This window comes from Dendrobates tinctorius, unplaced genomic scaffold (assembly GCF_039654945.1).
Source record: "Dendrobates tinctorius isolate UK_male_01 unplaced genomic scaffold, ASM3965494v1 ptg000276l, whole genome shotgun sequence".
NCBI classification, from domain to species: Eukaryota; Metazoa; Chordata; class Amphibia; order Anura; family Dendrobatidae; genus Dendrobates; species Dendrobates tinctorius.
This window is the reverse complement of record NW_027361943.1, coordinates 2670088-2685538: the sequence shown is the minus strand read 5'-3', so window position 1 is coordinate 2685538 and position 15451 is coordinate 2670088. Positions and strand designations below refer to the sequence as shown.

General features: G+C 42.8%; 1 long non-coding RNA gene across 1 annotated transcript in view; it reads right to left on the bottom strand.

The window, feature by feature from the left end:
• Positions 1 to 13186: 13186 nt before the first annotated feature.
• The window catches only part of LOC141072563 (uncharacterized), a 94325-nt gene continuing 92060 nt past the window's right edge, over positions 13187 to 15451 (bottom strand). The window contains exons 2-3 of the long non-coding RNA XR_012226700.1: positions 14538 to 14693; positions 13187 to 14150 (exon numbers count right to left, since the gene is read on the bottom strand). This is a non-coding gene — a long non-coding RNA (uncharacterized lncRNA). The remainder of the gene's footprint in view (positions 14151 to 14537; positions 14694 to 15451) is intronic.

Below are 15451 nucleotides of genomic sequence, written 5' to 3'. Positions count from 1 at the left end.
ATTCATTCCAGCATCTAAACAAATTTCATAGCGAAACATAAATTAAGTTAAAATTTCTCTGTAAACACAATTAAATGTATAGTCATTTTCAAAGATCTTTCCTTGACTTCTACCAGGTACAATTTGAACTAAACGACCTTTACAACTTGTTACTCTAGAGAATGCAGTGTATAATTGACTATGTGTGAATACAGGATCAGGTAGGAGAACGCCAATCTTATCGAATGTGGTGATGTGGTGGGGGGGCGGGATTATGTGTGGTGATGTGGTGAGGGGAATTATGTGTGGTGATGTGGTGGGGGGGCGGGATTATGTGTGGTGATGTGGTGGGAGGGCGAGATTATGCGTGGTGATGTGGTGGGGCGGGATTATGCATGGTGATGTGATGGGGGGCCGGATTATGTGTGGTGATGTGGTGGGGGGCGGAATTATGTGTGGTGATGTGGTGGGGGCAGGATTATGTGTGGTAATGTGGTGGGGGGGCAGGATTATGTGTGATAACGTGGTGAGGGGGATTATGTGTGGTAATGTGTTGGGGGGGCGGGATTATGTGTGGTGATGTGGTGGGGGGGCGGGATTATGTGTGGTGATGTGGTGGGAGTGCGAGATTATGCGTGGTGATGTGGTGGGGCGGGATTATGCATGGTGATGTGATGGGGGCCGGATTATGTGTGGTGATGTGGTGGGGGGGCGGGATTATGTGTGGTGATGTGGTGGGGGGGCGGGATTATGTGTGGTGATGTGGTGGGGGCGGGAATATGCGTGGTGATGTGGTGGGGGGGATTATGTGTGGTGATGTGGTGGGGGGCGGGATTATTTGTGGTGATGTGGTGGGGGGCGGGATTATGTGTGGTGATGTGGTGGGGGGGCGGAATTATATGTGGTGATGTGGTGGGGGCAGGATTATGTGTGGTAATGTGGTGGGGGGCGGGATTATGTGTGGTGATGTGGTGAGGGGAATTATGTGTGGTGATGTGGTGGGGGGGCGGGATTATGTGTGGTGATGTGGTGGGAGGGCGAGATTATGCGTGGTGATGTGGTGGGGCGGGATTATGCATGGTGATGTGATGGGGGGCCGGATTATGTGTGGTGATGTGGTGGGGGGCCGGATTATGTGTGGTGATGTGGTGGGGGGCGGGATTATGTGTGGTAATGTGGTGGGGGGTCAGGATTATGTGTGGTGATGTGGTGAGGGGGATTATGTGTGGTGATGTGTTGGGGGGTGGGATTATGTGTGGTAATGTGGTGGGGGCAGGATTATGTGTGGTGATGTGGTGGGGGCAGGATTATGTGTGGTGATGTGGTGGGGGGCGGGATTATGTGTGGTGATGTGTTGGTGGGCGGGATTATGTGTGGTAATGTGGTGGGGGGGCGGGATTATGTGTGGTGATGTGGGGGGGGCCGGGATTATGTGTGGTAATGTGGTGGGGGGATTATGTGTGGTGATGTGGTGGGGAGGCGGGATTATGTGTAGTGATGTGGTGGGGGGCCGGGATTATGTGTGGTGATGTGGTGGGGACGGGATTATGTGTGGTGATGTGGTGGGGGCGGAGCTACTGTGCAGGGGGCGGGACTAGCGAGTAATCACGATGTCTCATATATATATATATAGATATATACAGTGGGGAAAAAAAGTATTTAGTCAGTCAGCAATAGTGCAAGTTCCACCACTTAAAAAGATGAGAGGCGTCTGTAATTTACATCATAGGTAGACCTCAACTATGGGAGACAAACTGAGAAAAAAAAATCCAGAAAATCACATTGTCTGTTTTTTTTTTCATTTTATTTGCATATTATGGTGGAAAATAAGTATTTGCTCAGAAACAAGCAATCAAGATTTCTGGCTCTCACAGACATGTAACTTCTTCTTTAAGAGTCTCCTCTTTCCTCCACTCATTACCTGTAGTAATGGCACCTGTTTAAACTTGTTATCAGTATAAAAAGACACCTGTGCACACCCTCAAACAGTCTGACTCCAAACTCCACTATGGTGAAGACCAAAGAGCTGTCAAAGGACACCAGAAACAAAATTGTAGCCCTGCACCAGGCTGGGAAGACTGAATCTGCAATAGCCAACCAGCTTGGAGTGAAGAAATCAACTGTGGGAGCAATAATTAGAAAATGGAAGACATACAAGACCACTGATAATCTCCCTCGATCTGGTGCTCCACGCAAAATCCCACCCCGTGGGGTCAGAATGATCACAAGAACGGTGAGCAAAAATCCCAGAACCACGCGGGGGGACCTAGTGAATGAACTGCAGAGAGCTGGGACCAATGTAACAAGGCCTACCATAAGTAACACACTACGCCACCATGGACTCAGATCCTGCAGTGCCAGACATGTCCCACTGCTTAAGCCTGTACATGTCCGGGCCCGTCTGAAGTTTGCTAGAGAGCATTTGGATGATCCAGAGGAGTTTTGGGAGAATGTCCTATGGTCTGATGAAACCAAACTGGAACTGTTTGGTAGAAACACAACTTGTCATGTTTGGAGGAAAAAGAATACTGAGTTGCATCCATCAAACACCATACCTACTGTAAAGCATGGTGGTGGAAACATCATGCTTTGGGGCTATTTCTCTGCAAAGGGGCCAGGACGACTGATCCGGGTACATGAAAGAATGAATGGGGCCATGTATCGTGAGATTTTGAGTGCAAACCTCCTTCCATCAGCTAGGGCATTGAAGATGAAACGTGGCTGGGTCTTTCAACATGACAATGATCCAAAGCACACCGCCAGGGCAACGAAGGAGTGGCTTCGTAAGAAGCATTTCAAGGTCCTGGAGTGGCCTAGCCAGTCTCCAGATCTCAACCCTATAGAAAACCTTTGGAGGGAGTTGAAAGTCCGTGTTGCCAAGCGAAAAGCCAAAAACATCACTGCTCTAGAGGAGATCTCATGGAGGAATGGGCCAACATACCAACAACAGTGTGTGGCAACCTTGTGAAGACTTACAGAAAACGTTTGACCTCTGTCATTGCCAACAAAGGATATATCACAAAGTACTGAGATGAAATTTTGTTTCTGACCAAATACTTATTTTCCACCATAATATGCAAATAAAATGAAAAAAAACAGACAATGTGATTTTCTGGATTTTTTTTTCTCAGTTTGTCTCCCATAGTTGAGGTCTACCTATGATGTAAATTACAGACGCCTCTCATCTTTTTAAGTGGTGGAACTTGCACTATTGCTGACTGACTAAATACTTTTTTGCCCCACTGTAGATATGTATACATACAGTATACATATAAGCTAGACATATTTAATATACGAGTTATTGTATATATATATATAGAGAGAGAGAGAGAGAGAGAGAGATGTCATTGACAAATACCATCAGTATAATGTTACTGTCTCTAAATTATAGGGGATCCTATTTTGTTCCTTGAAAAATTCATTTATTAATTAAATACATGTCCACAATTTAGAAACAACACTAGACTAATTGTATTTGTCACTAACATATATATATGTTTTTGATATATATTATATTTTGATTATATTTATATTAAATATATATGATATATATGATATATTTATAATTTAAATATATAATATCTATTATATATATTACATGTATATATATATATTCTCTATGTATTCAATATATTTTATATATAGTATGGCTATATATATATATTTTATATATAAATTATCTATATCTTATTCTATGTGTGTATATATATATAGAATGTAAATATATATATATATTATACATATATATATAACTCATATTTATGATATGTATATATATTATATATTACATATACATATATTATATGTAACTATATATATTATAAATATATCACATATATATTATATGTTACATATACAGTTAGGTCATATATATTTGGACATTTTTCTAATTTTGGTTCTAGACATTACCACAATGAATTTTGAACAAAACAATTCAGATGCAGTAGAAGTTCAGACTTTGAGCTTTCATTTGAGGGTATCTACATTAAAATTGGATGAAGGGTTTAGGAGTTTCAGCTCCTTAACATGTGCCATGTGTTTTTAAAAGGGACCAAAAGTAATTGGACAGATTAAATAATTGTAAATCAAATGTTCATTTCTAGTACTTGGTTGAAAACACTTTGTAGACAATGACTGCCTGAAATCTTGAACTCATGGACATCACCAGACGCTGTGTTTCCTCCTTTTTGATTCTCTGCCAGGCCTTCACTGCGGTGGTTTTCAGTTGCTGTTTGTTTGTGGGGCTTTCTGTCTGAAGTTTAGTCTTTAACAAGTGAAATGCATGCTCAATTGGGTTGAGATCAGGTGACTGACTTGGCCATTCAAGAATATTCCACTTCTTTGCTTTAATAAACTCCTGGGTTGCTTTGGCTTTATGTTTTGGGTCATTGTCCATCTGTAGTATGAAACGACGACCAATCAGTTTGGCTGCATTTGGCTGGATCTGAGCACACAGTATGGCTCTGAATACCTCAGAATTCATTCGGCTGCTTCTGTCCTGTGTCACATCATCAATAAACACTAGTGACCCAGTGCCACTGGCAGCCATGCATGCCCAAGCCATCACACTGCCTCCGCCGTGTTTTACAGATGATGTGGTATGCTTTGGATCATAAGCTGTACCACGCCTTCGCCATACTTTTCTCTTTCCATCATTCTGGTAGAGGTTGATCTTGGTTTCATCTGTCCAAAGAATGTTCTTCCAGAACTGTGCTGGCTTTTTTAGATGTTTTTTTTTTTAGCAAAGTCCAGTCTAGCCTTTTGATTCTTGATGCTTATGAGTGGCTTGCACTGTGCAGTGAACCCTCTGCATTTACTTTCATGCAGTCTTCTCTTTATGGTAGATTTGGATATTGATACGCCTACCTCCTGGAGAGTGTTGTTCACTTGGTTGGCTGTTGTGAAGGGGTTTCTCTTCACCATGGAGATTATTCTGCGATCATCCACCACTGTTGTCTTCCGTGGGCGCCCAGGTCTTTTTGCATTGATGAGTTCACCAGTGCTTTCTTTCTTTCTCAGGATCTACCAAACTGTAGATTTTGCCACTCCTAATGTTGTAGCAATTTCTCGGATGGGTTTTTTCTGTTTTTGCAGCTTAACGATGGCTTGTTTCACCTGCATGGAGAGCTCCTTTGACCGAATGTTTCCATCACAGCAAAACCTTCCAAATGTAAGCACCACACCTCAAATCAGCTCCAGGCCTTTTATCTGATTAATTGAGAATAACATAATGAAGGGATTGCTCACACCTGTCCACGATACAGACTTGGAGTCAATTGTCCAATTATTTTTGGTCCCTTTAAAAACAGGGTGGCACATGTTAAGGAGCTGAAACTCCTAAACCCTTCAACCAATTTTAATGTGGATACCCTCAAATGAAAGCTGAAAGTCTGAACTTCAACTGCATCTGAATTGTTTTGTTGAGGCTAAGTTCACACGTAGTGGAACTCTCGCGGAAATTACCGCGAGAGTTCCGGAATTCAATTCCGCGGGAAAATCGCATTTTAAATTCCCGTGATTTTCCCGTGGAAAAACTAGCATTTTGCGAGCGTAATTAGCTTGCAAAATGCTAGCGTTTTCCAAGTGATCTGTAGCATCGTTTGGAGAACTGATTGACAGGTTGGTCACACTCGTCAAACATAGTGTTTGACAAGTGTGACCCACTTTTTACTACTGAGGCCGCCTATGCGGCATCAATAGTAAAAGATAAAATGTAAAAAAATAATAAAAAAAATAAAAAATGGTGTTATTCTTACCTTCCGACGTCCCGCGCAGCCTTCCCGCCTCTCTCCACGCTCCCGTTTCCAGTAAGCCTTTGCGAAAATGCCTGCGATGACGGATGTCATCGCGGGCATTTTCGCAAAGGCTTACTTGGAACGGGAGCGTGGAGAGAGGCGGGAAGGCTGCGCGGGACATCGGAAGGTGAGAATAACAATATTTTTTATTTTAAATTCTATTTTTTAACAGGGATATGGTACCCAAAGCCCGGAGGACAGTCTCCTCTCCTCCGGACCGTGGGTACCATCCGCAATTGTTCTGCTTACTTTTCGCATGGTGTGCACAGCCACATGCAGGAAGTAAGTGGAACAATGCAATCCTATGGGTGCGAGATCGCCGCGATTCCGCAAAATTAATGAGCATGCTGCGTTTTTCACCGCGAAGCGATTCCACCGCGGTAAAAACCGCAGCATTAGCACAGCATTGCAGAATCCCATAGGAATGCATGGGATGCTTATTTTTCGCGGCAAAATCACGCGGTTAAAACCGCCGCGGAAACGCAAAAAAAACGCCACGTGTGAACTCAGCCTTAAAATTCATTGTGGTAATGTCTACAAACAAAATTAGAAAAATGTCTCTGTCCAAATATATATGGACCTAACTGTATGTGTGTGTGCCACTGACGTGTATATATATATATATATATATATATATATATGTATGTATTCTATGTGTATATATATCTAGTGTTTTGTGAGCTGACAGTGTGATTTGAAAGAAGCCGACAAATGAATTATCACCTAATCTACTATGTATCTGTCTATGAAATATAAAGATATATATATATGTGTCTCACTGACATATATATATATATATATATATTCACCTATTCTGTGTGTATACATGTATTATATCTTTTGTATTAGAACATGTCAGTGTGATTTTACTGTATAGCCGCATATGAATAACCGGCTTTTCTTCTATCTATATACAGTATATATATATATATATAGAATTGTCTTATCATGTCTGTCTGCAACCGAAATCCTGCCACCTGAGAATGAGGATGACGATTGGACCTCTGGATTCTCAGATTGGATTTAAGACAGCCGATGCCCTATTCAGTTGCTGGTGATTCTTTCTGGCTTGTCAGCTCTTGGTTTTCTGCTCTGTTCCAGTCATCTAAAGCTAAGTTTTTCTGCTAATGTTCACACTTGATTTTGTTGGTCTGTTCAGTTTTTTGTGTGGTAAGCCAGCCCCGGCTGGGGGCTGTGCTGAATTTCCACTCTTATTTATCAGTATTTTGCCAATTGGCTTTTTGCCCCTTACTAGTTCAGTCTCTTTTTGCTCTGTCTCAGAATATTTCAGAGTGCTGATATAGTGGGAGAAGTCTAGTGACTTCAGGGTTAATTTTGCTATCACAAGTGTTGGACGTGATTTTTGTAGGGTTTTTTGCAGGTTGCAGACAGTGTCTTTCCTTTCCTGTCTAGTTAGTTTGGGCCCCATCATTTGCTCAGCCTATTTTCCTGCCTGTGTTTGTGCCTTCATCTTGTTTCACCATCAATACATGTGTGGGGGCTATCTATTCCTTGGGGGTCTGCTCTGGGGCAGTTAGTTTTCCCTTTTCTTGCTTTAGGCTTATTTAGTCCTCCGGCCATGACGAGGCATCTAGGAACATCGTAGGCACGCTCCTCGGCTACTGCTAGCTGTGTGGTAAGATCCAGGATCTGCAATCTGCATAGTTACCAACCTCTCTGGTTTTCTGTGACTTAGCTTGTTTTGCTTTTTTCTCCTCGGTGACCCATTCATAACAGAATCACCAGCCATACCGCAGATTCTAGGGTACTCAAAAGCAGAAAAGAATTGTTAAAAGAAAAAGTGTCAGAATTTTTTTTTTTTCCCTCTTTTTCTCTGGGGCCGTAGGAGAATTTTCTTTTTTCTTCTTTTTCCTTATGGAGATTAAGCAATTGTCTGATCGTGTGGAGCAGCTGACTGCCAAAGTGCAGGGAATTTCCACTTACCTCATTCAGTTACATGCTGCTGAACCTAAGATCCCTACTCCTGACTTGTTTTCTGGGGATCGGTCTAAATTTCTGAATTTTAAGAATAATTGTAAATTATTTCTGGCCTTGAAGCCTAGTTCATCGGGGAGCTCTGTGCAGCAGGTTAGAATTGTCATCTCCTTGCTGCGCGGCAATCCCCAGGATTGGGTTTTTTCTCTGACACCTGAAAATCCTATTCTGACTAATGTGGATGCATTTTTTCAAGCCTTGGGGTTGCTGTATGATTAACCTAATGCTGTTGATCAAGCTGAGAAAACCCTGTTGGCATTAAACCAGGGTCAGGATTCTGCAGAGTTATACTGTCAAAAATTCCAAAACTGGGCGGTCCTTACTACATGGAATGATGGTGCCTTGGCAGCTCTTTCGGAAGGGTTTATCAGAGACCGTAAAAGATGTTGTGGTGGGATTTCCTGTTCCCTCTGGTCTGGATGATTTTATGTCACTAGCCATTCAAGTTGATCGGCGTTTACGTGAACGTAAAACTACACGGGAGGCGCTGCCATCTTTTGAACAAACGTCTGAACCTATGCAATGTGATGGGGTTTTGTCTAGGGCGCAACGTCAGGAGTTTAGAAGGCGTAATAAGCTGTGTTTTTTCTGTGGAGAGTTTTTTTTCTCATACTATTTGTCTGCCCAAAACGAGAGAAACGTTTTGCACACACATTTGCTGTGGGCAGTATACAACCTAAGTTTCTTTTGGCAATTACTCTGATCTGCTCCTTATCCACATTTTCCACGAAGGCTTTTGTGGATTCAGGAGCAGCGCTGAATCTGATGGATTTGTACTTTGCTTAACGTTGTGGTTTTTCCATGACGCCTCTGCAGACGCCTATTCCGTTGAGGGGTATTGATGCTACTCCTTTGGTGGAGAATAAACCTCAGTTTATGATTTTTGTAGGGTTTTTTGCAGGTTGCAGACAGTGTCTTTCCTTTCCTTTCCTGTCTAGTTAGTTTGGGCCCCATCATTTGCCCAGCCTATTTTCCTGCCTGTGTTTGTGCCTTCATCTTGTTTCACCGTCAATACATGTGTGGGGGCTGTCTTTCCTTTGGGGTCTGCTCTGGGGCAGTTAGTTTCCCCTTTTCTTGCTTTAGGCTTACTTAGTCCTCCGGCCGTGACAAGGCATCTAGGAACATCGTAGGCACGCTCCACGGCTAAAGCTAGTTGTGTGGTAAGATCAGGGATCTGCAATCTGCATAGTTACCAACCTCTCTGGTTTTCTGTGACTTAGCTTGTTTTGCTTTTTTCTACTCGGTGACCGATTCATAACAGAACAGTGACTGCAGCTCTGGGTGTAACAGGAGTACATTAGGTAACAGCAGAACAGTGACTGCAGATCTGGGTGTAACTGGAGTACAATACTGTCAGGAACACCGCACTTGCTCACTGAGCCAGTGCGCGTGTCCTGAGTAAGACAACCTGTGCTCAGAGATACCTGTGGAGCGGGCAGCAGCAGAGAAGACCTGAAGCATGTGACTGCTGGGGGCGTGGCCTAAACTCCCGAGAGCTAGGAGCTGCAGGAAAACTCCTAGAATGGTAATTTCGGAACAAAGTTACTAATTGGCGTAGACAGGGAAATAAACCAGATCAGGCCGGGGTCAAAGCACGAGATAGCACGACAATTACCAAAGGGCAAGACAAAACGAATAGTCAAGACGTAGCCAAGAAGTCAGAAACCAGAGAAGCAGATATACAGTACAGAATCGACAGGCAAACTCACAACGGGGGACAGAACCGGATCAGAACCACATAAGCAAGCTAAGACAGCGAACAGGCACACAGGGGTCACAACACTCGGCCAATGGCAAAAGTATAACTGACAGGGATTGGAGTATCTCAGGGCAATAAAAAGCTCTGCCTGAACCAAAGAGAGGCCACAATAATCAACCCCTGGTGTGCAGGTCAAAGCCTGCACTGAGCTCAAGACATTATCCCCCGACGTGCAGGTCAAAACCTGCACTGGGATCATGACAAATGCATTAGGTAAAAGCAGAACAGTGACTGCAGCTCTGGGAGTAATTGAAGTACAATGCATTATGTAACAGCAGAACAGTGACTGCAGATCTGAGTGCAACTGGAGTACAATACATTAGGTAACAGCAGAACAGTGACTGCAGCTCTGGGTGTAACTGGAGTACACATTAGGTAACAGCAGAACAGTGACTGCAGCTCTGGGTGTAACTGGAGTACACTACATTAGGTAACAGCAGAACAGAGACTGCAGCTCTGGGTGTAACAGGAGTACATTAGGTAACAGCAGAACAGTGACTGCAGATCTGGGTGTAACTGGAGTACAATACATTAGGTAACAGTAGAACAGTGACTGCAGCTCTGGGTGTAACTTGCGTACAATACATTAGGTAGGAGCAGAAAAGTGATTGCAGCTGTGGGTGTAACTGGAGTACAGTACATTAGGTAAGATCTGAACAGTGACTGCAGCTCTGGCTGCAACAGGAGTATAATACATTAGGTAAGAGCAGAATGGTGACTGCAGCTCTGGGTGTAACTGGACTACAATACATTAGGTAAAAGCAGAATAGTGACTGCAGCTCTGGGAGTAACTGGAGTACAATACATTAGGTAACAGCAGAACAGTGACTGCAGATCTGGGTGTAACTGGAGTACAATACATTAGGTAACAGCAGAACAGTGACTGCAGATCTGGGTGTAACTGGAGTACAATACATTAGGTAACATCAGAACAGTGACTGCAGCTCTGGGTGTAACTGGAGTACACTACATTAGGTAACAGCAGAACAGAGACTGCAGCTCTGGGTGTAACAGGAGTACATTAGGTAACAGCAGAACAGTGACTGCAGATCTGGGTCTAACTGGAGTACAATACATTAGGTAACAGCAGAACAGTGACTGCAGATCTGGGTGTAACTTGCGTACACTACATTAGGTAACAGCAGAACAGTGACTGCAGCTCTGGGTGTAACAGGAGTACATTAGGTAACAGGAGAACAGTGACTGCAGATCTGGGTGTAACTGGAGTACAATACATTTGGTAAGATCTGAACAGTGACTGCAGCTCTGGCTGTAACAGGAGTATAATACATTAGTTAAGAGCAGAATGGTGACTGCAGCTCTGGGTGTAACTGGACTACAATACATTAGGTAAAAGCAGAACAGTGACTGCAGCTCTGGGAGTAACTGGATTACAATACATTAGATAACAGCAGAACAGTGACAGCAGCTCTGGGTGTAACTGGAGTATAATACATTAGGTAACAGCAGAACAGTGACTGCAGCTCTGGCTGTAACCGGAGTACAATACATTAGGTAACAGCAGAACAGTGACAGCAGCTCCGGGTGTAACAGGAGTATAATACACTAGATGGTGGCCAGATTCTATCGCATCGGGTATTTTAGAGTCTCTGTTAAATTAAAAAATAGTTATATACTCACCTTCCGACGGCCCCCGGACTCTGTCCCTCCTCTCACTACGCGCCTGGCATCTTCCGGTTCCAGTAATGCTTAGCGAGAAGGGCTGAAGATGACGTCACTCTCGCAAGAGCGCGACGTCATCAGCGGTGTTTCGCGCAAAACATTACTGGAATCGGAAGATGCTGGGAGCGTGGATAGGAGAGAAAGAGTCCGGGGAACGTCGGAAGGTGAGTATACACTATTTTTTATTTTATCAGAGACTCTAGAATGCCCAATGCGATAGAATCGGGCCACCATCTAGTATATATATATATATATATATGTATTCTATGTGTATATATCTATTCTATCTATTCTATTCTGAGCTGTCAGTGTGATTATACTATATAGCCGCACATGAATTGCCGGCTTTTCAAAGGACACTGGTGCGTATAAATCGGACAGCACTTGCATGGTACGAGTGCTGTCAGATTTTTACACGCACCCATTGACTTGCATTGGCGATTTTCACCCGAAAATCGCAGCAAATCGCAGCATGCTGCGATTTTTTTCTCAGTTCGATTTCGGATGGGAAAAAATTGCTAGTGAGATGTCACACATTGCCTAACATTGGTCAGAGTGCAATCCGATTTTTAATCAGATTGCACTCATCAGATTTTCTCTCCAGTGAGTATAAGCTGTAAGTGACTTTGCTGTTATTAAAAATAATATAAATGTTTATCCTCAAAAATATTATTACAATTTTTAATGTACTAATTAAAAAAAAAATTTTGTTGCCTGTGTTGTTTTTTTTTTATTCCCAATGCCATTTATTTCCCAGTGTTGCAAATCTTATGTCCTCTCTTTATCCCATTATTTTTAATTGTATATTTTATATTGTGTATTTGATCACTTGGTGCTACCTACCCAAAAACTATTTAGTAATGGTGATCCAACAAAACACAACAGGGACAACATTTTTGTGTATTTTACAGATGTTCCAGCATACTTTTGTCGGTATCCGGAGGTAGTAGTGTGGTAGCTTTGGGTTTCTAAGGAGAGGCCACAAAAGGGTTGTTGTGGGTGGAGTGGTTGCTGTTGGTAGTTTGCACTGACTGAGTATTGTACAACCTGACCAACAGGTTGAATTTGCCTTTGTGGCCGTGATATGTAACTGCGATATGCTTGGCCAGTTGTTTGTTGTGTTGTTGGCCGAGGGGTCGGATGCACAAATCTAGTTAGGCCAGGTGTAATTTGCCTTGGTGGCACAGTGTACTGCTGTTGCACTTGAAATGTGTGAGCAACAAAATGGGGGAATTTAAAAACTGGACGAGGAAAGGAATTCAATACATGTCCCAATTACAGGACTCGAAAGGACTAGTGACTTTTGAGAAGCTACAGGAGGAATACGAGTTATCTGAGAGCTGTGGGTTCCAGTATAGACAGCTCTGTCACGCTTACATAGCGCAGAGTAAGACGGTTCCTATGAGGATCCAAAGAGACATATTGGTGAACTGTGTGTAGTGATGGGGGAACAAAAGGAGTTATGTCAGGTATTTATAAGAACTTAATGCACACCTTTTTAACTAATTACCCGATTAAGGCTAAAGAGAAGTGGGAAGACGAATTGGGACCGACAGGAGAGGATAAGTGGGAGGCGATTATGGAATATATACCCCAGTTGTCACGGAGTGAGCCAGGTAGACTCTCACAAATGCTGTATATGTGCTCCACAGAGTATACAGGACCCCTGAAAGACTATTTAGGGCAGGACTGAGACAGTCTTCTGGATGGCCTCATTGTCAGGCTGATGGGGCCAGGATCTTACACGTTGTGGCAGTGCTCCAGACTGGACTCATACTGGTCAGTGGTTATTAACACTATAGAGGGAGTGCATGACTGTGGAATTGAGAGGGATCCTGTGGTTTGTATTTTAGGTTATGTGGAGGATATTCAGATTCAAAATCAGTTCAAATTGTCGATAGGTAGGTTGTTATATATTGCACGTAAATTAATAGCCAGGCACTGGATAAATGAAGAACCGCCGATGATACAAGAATTTGTAAGACAATCAGACTTTATTGTAAATATGGAAAAAGGTATTTATGCCAAAAGAAAAAGGGAAAAAATGTTCAATTCTTTGTGGACACCGTGGGTGGAGAGACGATGATCCCGAAAGGAGGACGTACGTTTGAGTATATGTTGCTGTTTTTCTATAAGGAGGGGGGGGGGATGCGCTGTAATTGAAAATATGTGACCTTGCTGGACACTGTAGTGTTATCTGATTAAAAAAAAAAAATGTGTGAGCAACTTCACCCAGTGGCCTATGTTGTATCTGTTGGCTGGATGCAGGGGGTGGTTCATGGACAGAGTATGGTGCGGCCATTTGTGGGTATTGTTGGCTTGTTGATGGTTGTTCCGGGCCATAAGAGGTTGCAGGCTCCTGTTGTGTTGACTGTAATTGTCAACTGGGTCAGATTTTGGTCAGTACGCCACTGCGCCACTACTCTATGGGTGCAAGCACCTGGTGGGGCTCATTCTCTCCCTGGCTGGCAGCAAGGAGGGTGAGCATAGCTGGCCGGACACGTTCTTGACGTTGTGTGGGTACTTTTGCCAGACAGGAAGACAGTGAGCGGCAAAACCGGTCAGCATCGGTTTCTGGTGTCAGGAAGTTCATGATATGCAGGACTCTTGCATCAATTGCTTCAGGCAATAACCTGATCTCCTCATGTTGCCTGCTGCGTCTTCCTCTCACACTAGGTGCTATGTACCGCAGTGGAATGGTTGGTGATGCTTGTAATGACTGGGGTGCTGGTGCGCTTGATGCTTTTGATGGTTGTTCTGTTGCTATTTGGCTGCTTACATTCGCACCCTCAGTGGTTCTTTCACCAGCATCAGATGGCTGTTGTGGCTGTGCTGTTTGACTGGCCTCAGCTGTCTGATCCGTCTCCGATGCTGACGTACAAGGTGCAGAGGCTGCCGCTGTTGGAGATTCATCAGATTCGTCCAAGTTATCCTCAGTCCTAGGATGAAAGAAAAGGACATTGTCACAAAAGAGGCCACATAAACATGTTTTCAATATTCTCTAAAAAATTACAAAACGTTAAAAATTTGACCTAGCAATAGGGGATGTGAAATCAGACCCTTTTAGTTCAACTGTGCTTTTTGTCAACCTTGGTATCTTTAATCAAAAATGTTTTGACCCTTTTTGTTGGTTTCTGTAGGATTAATTTTGCACCTTAATTTTCAAAACAACACAAATATGTATGTGACAAGTCATTTTACATGTGCATGTAAAATGACGCTTACTTGAGTATTGACAGTACCAATTACATAGTAGTTAGCCTCAAACAATATTGGTGTGGGAGAAAAAATGCTGAAAATTGAGCTATTTGAAGCAGTACACTTACTGGTTGAGTTCCATGACTGGGCACGGCACAGGAATTCTAGCTGTCAGAAAAACACATATTGGTGCTTTCTAGTTGCCCCAGATGTAGAGGGAAGGGGATTATATTTCTGGCGGTACTGGTCCCTTGTTGAGCGCCTGTGTCGTTTCAACAAAGCCACTGTTGACAAAGTTTAAAAATAAAATCATAATCTGACAATTTAAGCCTATGCAATATACTTAAAGAGAATTATTAAAAACATCATATGCCTTTAATGCCAACTTGTTCAGTATGTTCATAAAAGGAAGCCGCAGCTATGGCATTACTATACATCTAATTGTTGGAACTTACGGTAGATACCTCCTGCCATGCCTAAAGTTTACAACTATACGCAGCACGATAAAGTACACAGTGCTAGGGTTAGTAGCAGAACCATTTCATTTCTAGGTTTTTGTGTGTAGAGTAGTAAGTATACACAGCCTTTACAAAGACTCCAATTCACCTGTAAGGGCAGTATTGCTGGAAGATTTTTGCTGGGGTTTTGCAAAATCAGCAACTACTGCTGAAAGAAACAAGTGAAGAGGGAAAAAGTTCCGGCTCCACTAACACTTGTGTATGACCAACACTGAAAAGAGGAGACTATACTTTCGGGGCTTGCAAAAGCATAGTTGTCCAGACCAGGCCCAACAGTAATGTGTGATAACATTGTGAAGCCACATTTTTAACAAGTTTTATGAGGGTATTTCAAAAAACTATTCCAATATACATCCAGAAGGTTATGTTTGGCATTCAACAAGCACATTCAGAAGTCTAGTGACTATGATATTGTTTTGGTAAATATTTATACTTTGCTTTGATTATTTTGGATAATTAAATTTACCTATATATCTTTGCTAATTCTGTATTTTAGTATAGTTTATAAGTGTTATTCGTAAAAG